This window comes from Pleurodeles waltl, chromosome 10, assembly GCF_031143425.1.
Source record: "Pleurodeles waltl isolate 20211129_DDA chromosome 10, aPleWal1.hap1.20221129, whole genome shotgun sequence".
NCBI lineage: Eukaryota > Metazoa > Chordata > Amphibia > Caudata > Salamandridae > Pleurodeles > Pleurodeles waltl.
In genome coordinates, this window is record NC_090449.1 from 524758684 (window position 1) to 524767429 (window position 8746).

The following is an 8746-nucleotide window of genomic DNA, read 5'->3' on the forward strand; positions in this document are numbered from 1 at the left end:
GTGGCGGCGGTGCCCTGTTCAGCAGTGCTTGTGGCGGCGGAGCCCTGTTCAGCGGTGCTTGTGGCGGCGGGGTCCTTTGCAGTGACTCAGCTGCTGGGGGTCCTCTCTGGCCCAGCAGGGCTGGTGCTGGCGTTCCTGTCTGGCCCAGTGGGGCCGGTGCTGGCAGTCCTGTCTGGCCCAGCTGGGCTGGTGCTGGCAGTCCTGTCTGGCCCAGTGGTGCTGGTGCTGGTGCTGACAGTCCTTCATGGCCCAGCGGGGCTGGTGCTGGTGGTCCTGTCTGGTCCAGCGGGGCTGGTGCTGGCGGTGGCCTCCTGGGCAGCAGGGCTGGTGGCGGTGGCCTCCTGGGCAGCAGGGATGGTGGCAGTGGCCCCCTGGGCAGCAGGGATGGTGGCAGTGGCCTCCAGGGCAGCAAGGCTGGTGGCGATGGCCTCCTGGGTAGCAGGGATGATGGCGGTCGCCTCCTGGGCAGCGGGGATGATGGCGGTCTTCTCTGCCGTGCTGCTCTTCCCAGGCTTGCTGACTTTCTTGTGGCCCTTCCCCACCTTGGAAGGTGTCGCAGCTGACTCCACACTCCCACCTGTACCCCTGGGAGCGGCTTTGGTGGCTGGAGTCTTCCCCCTCTCCCCCGGGCAATGGCCAACTTTTGATGGTTGGCAGGTGGGGGACTGTCTGTGCTGTGGCTCCATGCCACACTGGCTGCCCTGGTGGCCGGTGCACTCCAGATTCTAGTGACTATAGGCACCACTGGTCCCGGAGATGTTGTGGCTGAGGTGCTAGGTTGGGACCTGGAGAGTTGGGCCCTAGGAGACGGACGGGGTGGGGGAGGTTAGGGAAAGAGGTCAAGGTTGGACAGGAAAAGTTTTTTTGGAACACTGGGACGGGTAGCTGGAGGGGGTTTGGGAGTGGAGGAAGGGGTTGTAGTTGTAGGAGGTGTTCATTTGGTGACTTTGGGTGAAGGTGCATGCACTGGAGGCTGTCGTGAGGTGGATGGCTGTTTGGTGGGTGTGTGCCTGCGTTTGTGTATCTTGGGAGGTGGCGTCACAGACACACTGGGAGAGGACACAGGGGACGTGTGAATGGCAGTGGGGGTGGTGACTGCACGTGAGCGGTGTGTCTTGGTGGGTGTGCTGGTGATGGAAGTAGTGGCTGTAGATGTAGTGCATGCAGGTGTGAGTGTTGACCAGACTGGGAGGGAGGAGGAAGACGAGGAGGAGGGGGACACAGTGGAGGCAGTGGATGTTGGTGTGTCTGCATGTGTGTGATGCTTGCGTGAGTGCCTGTGGGATGTGTGGTGCTTATGTTTGCCAGAGCTTCCCTTGTGTGTTGACGTGTGTGCATGCTGGTCTGAAGGTGTGCTTGGGATAGGCTGAGGTACAGGGGATTGGGTCTGGGTGGAGGAAGTTGGGGAGGAGGCTAGAGACAGGGACAATGGCTGCGATCAGTGCTGAGGCCAGAGTCTGAAAAGCTCGGTGACTGGGCCGCCTGACCAGAATGAATGCCCTCCAGGAATGCATTTGTTTGTTGCAACTCCCTTTCTACACCCTGGATGGCATTCAAAATGGTAGACTGCCCAACAGTGAGGGACCTGAGGAGGTCAATGACCTCCTCACTGAGGGCAGCAGGGGTGACTGGGGCAGGGCCTGAGGTGCCTGGGGCGAAGGTGATGCCCACCCTCCTGGGTGAGCTGGCACGGGGCAAAGACTGAGGGGCTGCTGGGAGGGCGGTGCTGGTAGGGGGGGTGGCAGCTGTACCTGTAGATGCGGGGGGCACAGATGTTGTCGCCACCACAAGGGAGCTCCCATCAGAGGACGAGTCCGTGTCACTGGTGTCAGCTCCTGTCCCCGCCGTGGAGCTCCCCTCGCCCTCATTCCAACGGGTGAACTCCAAGTCTGTAGTGTCGCCCTCCAGGGCCATGTGGGATGCAGCTCCCTCCTGCTCCGGTGCCACTGCTCCTCCGCCTGATGATGCTAATGCACACAAGAACAGGGAGACCACAAAAAGGGGGGACGACAGAATAAAGACATGTTGAGTGCATGCATTACCGCTACCATTGGCGGACACGACAGACAAAGAAGCCCCCTGCACTACGCCGCACACTTGGGCTCCACTGTTCAATCCCTGGGACATGGCCTACAAGGCTATGGACGACATCTGCACACAGGGATGACACAGGAGGGGTGGGGTGCCACAGGGTCTGCCAGAACAAGGGGACCTAACAAGCACACTCGCCCTGGCCTTGGGAAACCCACAGCCCACCTCCCCTACCCTGACACCTACACTGCGCGCAAAATCAGCAGAATGAGAGTGTACCTCCCACGTTGTGAGGCCATCCCCAGCTGGGCCTACGCCCTCTTCTTGCTCCAGCGGCGAATGTCCTCCCATCTCTTACGGCAGTGGGTGCTCCGTCTTTGGTAGACCCCCACGATCCGGACATCCTTGGCGATGGCACGCCAAATATCTTTTTTCTGGTGGGCGCTGACCTACATGAATTGTACAGGGGAAAAGAAAAGTTATTACCAAATGCACCGTCACAGTCATTGGCCCCCATCCCTACCCTTGCCATGATGCACATGCACTCACCGTTGTTTCATGTACGCCTCAATCTCCCCCATCTTTCATCCACCCCACTCCACACAGGCATAGCCCATACAGCATGCTCCCAATGTATTTACCTGTTTGTCTGGAGGACCGTAGAGTAGTATGTGCTGGGGGAGGACCCCATCCATGAGTTTCTGCAACTTCTCCGATGTGAAGGCAGGGGCCCTTTCCCCAGACACACAAGCCATTGTATCTTCCAGACCGAGGTCACAGCAGCACTTGCAGTGTAGGTCCTCTCCTGTCGAAGATCAGGTATCGAGTGATTGAACAGATAGAAAATGGCGGTGACGTCCACGGCGGTGCGTACCATCACTGCCTGTGTACATCATCATTGGTTCTGGGACCCATAGGGTCCAATGTTAACCAATGCAGAATTGCGCAGCGGTCTTCGACCATGACGGTGTGCAACGCCAGCGCAGTTACCGCACATCCCATTGTCCCACTTTACAGTTCAGACAGCTGCCATTCCAGGGGCCCACATGTCTTAATTTTTCACTGTGTCACACATACCTAGGCCTTGCCTCAACACTCATACAGGTTACATTTCGGATTATGATTCGTGTTCTGTGTAAGCTGTGGGTACGTACCTCTGAGTTGGTTGACTCTGTGCTCGCTGTTGTCCTTCCTAGGCACCGTCCGCTGGGATATATGAGGAGATGGCGGCATCCTCCGGTGTACAGAACGCTGGTGGACCTGTTGACAATGGAGGAAAGACATGTGATCATCACCTACAGGCTTGACCGTGCCACAATCCTGGAACTGTGTGCCCAGCTGGAGCCAGACCTGATGTCAGCTATCCGCCAGCCCACAGGAATCCCCACTCAAGTGCAGGTGCTGTCAGTACTCCATTTCCTTGCAAGTGGGTCATTTCAAACAACAGTGGCCATAGCATCAGGGATGTCCCAGCCTATGTTTTCCAACGTGTTGTCCAGAGTGTTGTCTGCCCTGCCGCAACACATGCGGAGCTACATCGTTTTCCCTCAGGTGGAGGATTTGCCTACAGTGAAAGGAGACTTCTATGCCCTGGGACATATCCCCAACATCATAGGTGCCATTGATGGGACACATGTGGCTTTGGCACCCCCCCGCAGGAGTGAACAGGTGTACAGAAACCAGAAGAGTTATCATTCCATGAATGTGCAGATGGTGTGTTTGGCAGACCAGTACATCTCCCATGTTAATGCCAAGTTCCATGGCTCAGTGCATGACACTTACATCCTGTAGAATAGCAGCATCCCTTATGTGATGGGGCAACTCCAGAGGCACCGTGTGTGGCTATTAGGTGAGCATCTGGAAGCAAGTCAGTGGGAATGGTTGTCTGGGTCTGGGGATATCCCTACAGGTTAGTGTGTGTCTAACAGTTGTCCCTCGCCATTTGCAGGTGACTCTGGTAACCCCAACCTGTCATGGCTACTGAACCCAGTGAGGAATCCCAGGACAAGGGCAGAGGAACGCTTCAATGAGGCCCATGGGCAAACTCGGCAGGTAGTAGAGCAGACCGTCGGCCCCCTGAAGGCCAAGTTTAGGTGCCTCCATATGACAGGTGGATGCCTATTCTACTCACCAAAGAAGGTGTGCCAGATCATCATGGCCTGCTGTATGCTTCACAACTTAGCATTGCGACGACAGGTGCCTTTTCTGCAGGAGGATGGTCCAGATGGCGGTGTTGTTGTAGCTGTGGAGCCTGTGGATAGTGAAGATGAGGAAGCAGAAGAAGAGGACATCGACAACAGGAACTTAGTGATCCTGCAATATTTCCAGTGAGACACAGGTAAGAATACAAACCTGCCTACTACATGTACTTTAACACTACTACCTCTCTACTGTCTGTTGTTTTCATCCAGTGTATGGTCACTGAGTTGTCAATTTCCCCTACGAATTCACAGATGTGTGTCCCACAGTGTGACATCTGCTTTGTTTCCTCATGGACTAGAGCTGTGTGACATAGGTATGTTGAAATTACATTTGAAAGAGCATTTTGGCACTGTAATTGCTAATACACTATTTCGAAATCACAGACAGACTCCAGATTGTTTTGTGCTTCAAGGGTGTTTATTTAAGTGCTCAATATTGGAGGGGGTTGTAAAATGGTGAGGGGTGATGGTGGAGGAATGTCCATGGCAGAGTCCAGTCTATTAGTCTCACAGGTGCATTGCCCAAATGGGCATAGGAAGTGCAGCTGGGGCAGTTTGAGGATGGACAGGGTGACAAAGTGGGACAGAAAGATGACATTCAGGGTGGTCTAATTTCTTGGCGGGGGTCTTAGCATCATTCTCTGTCTTTGTCCTGCATCTCAGGGACCTTTTGCAGGGTGGTTCTCCCTCTGCAGGTGGTGGGGTGCTGGTGTGGTGGTCCTGTGGCGGTGCCTCCTGTTCACTAGCGCCGGCGGAGGTGGTGGGCAGTTCATCATCCAGGCTAGTGTCAGTGGCCCCTTGTTGTGCCACAGTGTCCCTTCTGGTGTTGAGTATTTCCTTCAGCACCCCTACGATGGTGCCCAGGGTTGAATTGATGGTTCTGAGTTCCTCCCTGAAGCCCAAATACTGTTCCTCCTCAAGCCGCTGGGTCTCCTGAAACTTGGCCAGAACCGTTGCCATCGTCTCCTGGGAGTGGTGGTAGGCTCCCATGATGTTGGAGAGGACCTCGTGGAGAGTGGGTTCCCTTGGCCTGTCCTCCCCCTGTCGCACAGCAGCCCTCCCAATTTCCCTATGTTCCTGGACCTCCATCCCCTGGACTGTGTGCCCACTACCACTGCCCACAGGTCCCTGTTGTTGTTGGAGTGGTGGGTTAGCCTGGGTTCCCTGTAGTGATGGACACACTGCTGATTGACGTGTCCTGGGGACAGAGGTGTGGGCCCGCAGGGTGGGTGCTGTGCTGGTGTTTCCAGAGGGGGGAAGCTCTGTAGTGGCCTGTGATCGTGTCAGGGGAAACGACTGTCCCGAGGTCCCCGATGGGCTGGGCTGGTCATCTAAATCCAGTTGGACAGAGCTGCTGTCATCACTGTGGGCCTCTTCTGTTGGTGGTGTGAACATGTGTGGACCCTCCTGTCCAGTGATGTTGGGTAGGGGTCCTGCAGGGGTATAAAAGGATGTTTATTACATCTGTGTATGCCATGGTGTGCAATAGGTGGGTGACCGTGTACCACAGTGCTTGCATTCCTGTGTGGGACCTTGTGTGATGGTGGTTTGGGGGGGGTGTAGGGGTATGTGCAGTGGCCATGCTTTGGTGATGGGTGGCCATGCTTTGTTGTTGCATGCAGGGCTTGGTGTAAGAATGTGTGGTTTGTGATGTTGGGACATTTGTGAGGAGTTGGATTGATGGGGGTGAGGGTGAGGGTGGGGGTATGTGATGGCTTGCAGGTAGGATGGGGGATGTAATAGTTAAGATTTGACTTACCAGAGTCCATTCCTCCATCTACTCCTGCGAGGACCTCAGGATACAGAATCGCCAAGACCTGCTCCTCCCATGTTGTTAGTTGTGGGGGAGGAGGTGGGGGCCCGCCACCAGTCCGCTGAACCACAAGGTGGTGTCTTGAGACCACGAAACACAACTTCCCCCATAGGTCGTTCCACCTCTTCCTGATTTCATCCCGATTTCTTGGGTGCTGTCCCACTGCGTTGACCCTGTCCACTATTCTGCGCCATAGCTCCATCTTCCTAGTTATGGAGGTGTGCTGCACCTGTGATCCAAATAGCTGTGGCTCTACCCGGACGAGTTCCTCCACCATGACTCTGAGCTCCTCCTCAGAGAACCTGGGGTGTCTTTGTCGTGCGGGTGATGTGTGGGGTGGTGTGTGTAGTGATAAGTGGGGTGATATTTAGTGGTGTGTTGTGTGAGGTGCGTGGAAGTTATGTGGGTGATGGTATTGTGTGCCTGTGGATGCTTGGTAGTTGTTTGAGGTGTCTCTCTCTGGCCTTCTCTCAGTAATTGTGGTCATTGGGGTTTGTGGGAGATGTGGGTGTGTGTTTTATATTGTAATGAGAGTGTAGGAGTGGTGTGTGTATGTGTATCAGGTATGTGTATTTTGAATTGTCCAATGTGGCTGTGTTTTGTAAAAGTGTGTGTATTTTGAGCGCTGCGGTGTGTACCGCCAATGGAATACCGCGGTTGAAAGACTGCCACATGGATTCGTGGGCCGTGATAATGTGGGTGTATTTCTGTTGCTGTGACGGTGGAGGTTTTGTTATCGCCAGTTTATCACTGACCTTTGGTGTGGAAGACTTGTCTGGGTGTCTGAATTTTGGAGGATTCCGAGCTGTGGGTCATAATAGCTGTGGCAGATTTCCGCGGCCGCGGCGGTGTGTTGGCGGTCTTCTGCACGGCGGTAAGAGGCTTTTACCGCCAATGTTGTAATGAGGGCCACAGTTTATTAAACCTCTTGATGTGGTACCACAGTTCAAACAGCACCCTTCGGTAATGTTTGAAGTAGCACACTGAACTAAGAGAGCATGGTCCTTTTATACCCACGCAGGGGCTAAAAGAAGGTGGTACAATTATAGAAGCAAGACTTATATACATATAAGGTCATATGGAAATGCACAGGTAGGAGGGGCTAACAGTTTTCAAGGACTAGTAGACACATTACTGCCGGTTACTAATTACTAACAGCTGCAAACCTCACTGGGCATGTGCAAAGTGGGAGATGCTAAATATAACTTGTCACTAGACAGATTTTCAAGAGTAGTTAACAGGAAAGTAGGACAGAGCACATGGCGAGCACATGGCAGCATGTGGCAGAGATAATGGCTGCCATGAATTCAAAATCGATTCCGCAAAATGTTCACAATAGTTGCTAAATACAAGATGTCTTATTGCTAATGATTAATCTAATCGCTACTAAATTACAACAAAAGATTTTAAAAGTAGAGTTATGTACTTGTCATTAGATTTCAAACAGAACATTGAATCTATAGGGGTGCAGAGAGACTTTGATGAACCACTTTTTATTCAAGTCAATAGGGTCCTTACCAAGAACAAAAAAAAAACTTGCCAGGATTTAGTGGATGTTAGTGAAGTAAAAAAAGCAAAATTATATCTGGAAATTAACAACTAGAGGTTTTTGGTGTTGTTGCGGGGAGTTCCCGTCATGCTCCGCGCTTGAGGCCTCGGAGCAGTGGAACGGTGGCAGATGTGTTACCGTATTGGCCTCGCTACAGGGCTGGTACCGCCGTTCTTCCCCCTCGCGGGCGGGCAACACACAAAGGTTTCGGCCGCTCGGAGGCCCGAGGGAGCCTTTCCGGGCACCGAGCGGGAAGCGCTCTGAAAAAAAAAAAAAAGGGAAAGGATAGCGCGTCGGATCGGGCGCACTGGATTTCCAGCTCCCCCTTCCCTCCTCTTTCGATGTGGGAGTCGTCTATGGGTTGGGGGAGTGGATCACTCTGGGCCCTTGGTTTGTTGGGCATTGCACACGTTCGCAAAGGAAAGGACACGGTGGAGCCGGGCGTGGCCTCCTCCGGAGCCAGGCAGTGAAGGTCCCTCTCCTCTATGACCATAAAGGAGGTGGTAAGGAAGTGATGTGAGGTAAGTACTATCGACGTTCTTTTTTTACATTCTGAGGGAAGGTGCTTCTAAAGGAAAAGAAAAAAGAGAAAAAGAAAATAAATTGTGACAATTCGTGCTGTGTGGCTAGGGGGAGGTAGAGTGAGTGAGCTTCCCTCGATCGGGGAGACACAACAAAAACGGTGATTTAACTTTGGCTCTGTATTGATTTAATGGCCTAATAATTGAAGACTAAACCTCCAGAAAAGCGAGAGGGGCCTGTAAGGGTTTACCAGTGACTTCCAGTAAGATAGATGTATAATTAGCCACAGAATCACGGTGGTGGCAGTGGCCTATTTTGAGCGGCTACGAGTGGTGGCTCCCTGGTGCTCATCATACTTATTGATCCATGTTCGTTCTTTGACCTCCGCCCATTCTTGCCCTCTGGTCCTGGTTCTGAGTCACCAATATCTGTCATCAAATTGGCTCTTGTTGTCTTGGTCACCTCCATAATGAAACGCATGTCGTGAGATACAGGATCAAAATCTCGAGCAATGGGTAAATCCCATAGAAGTCTCAAATCTAAGAATCAGTCCCCAGCTTTAGGAAAGCATAGGCAAAGTTTCAACCAACAAGCCCCGGCAGGCTCTTTAAGGGAATCTACCCTGATTTT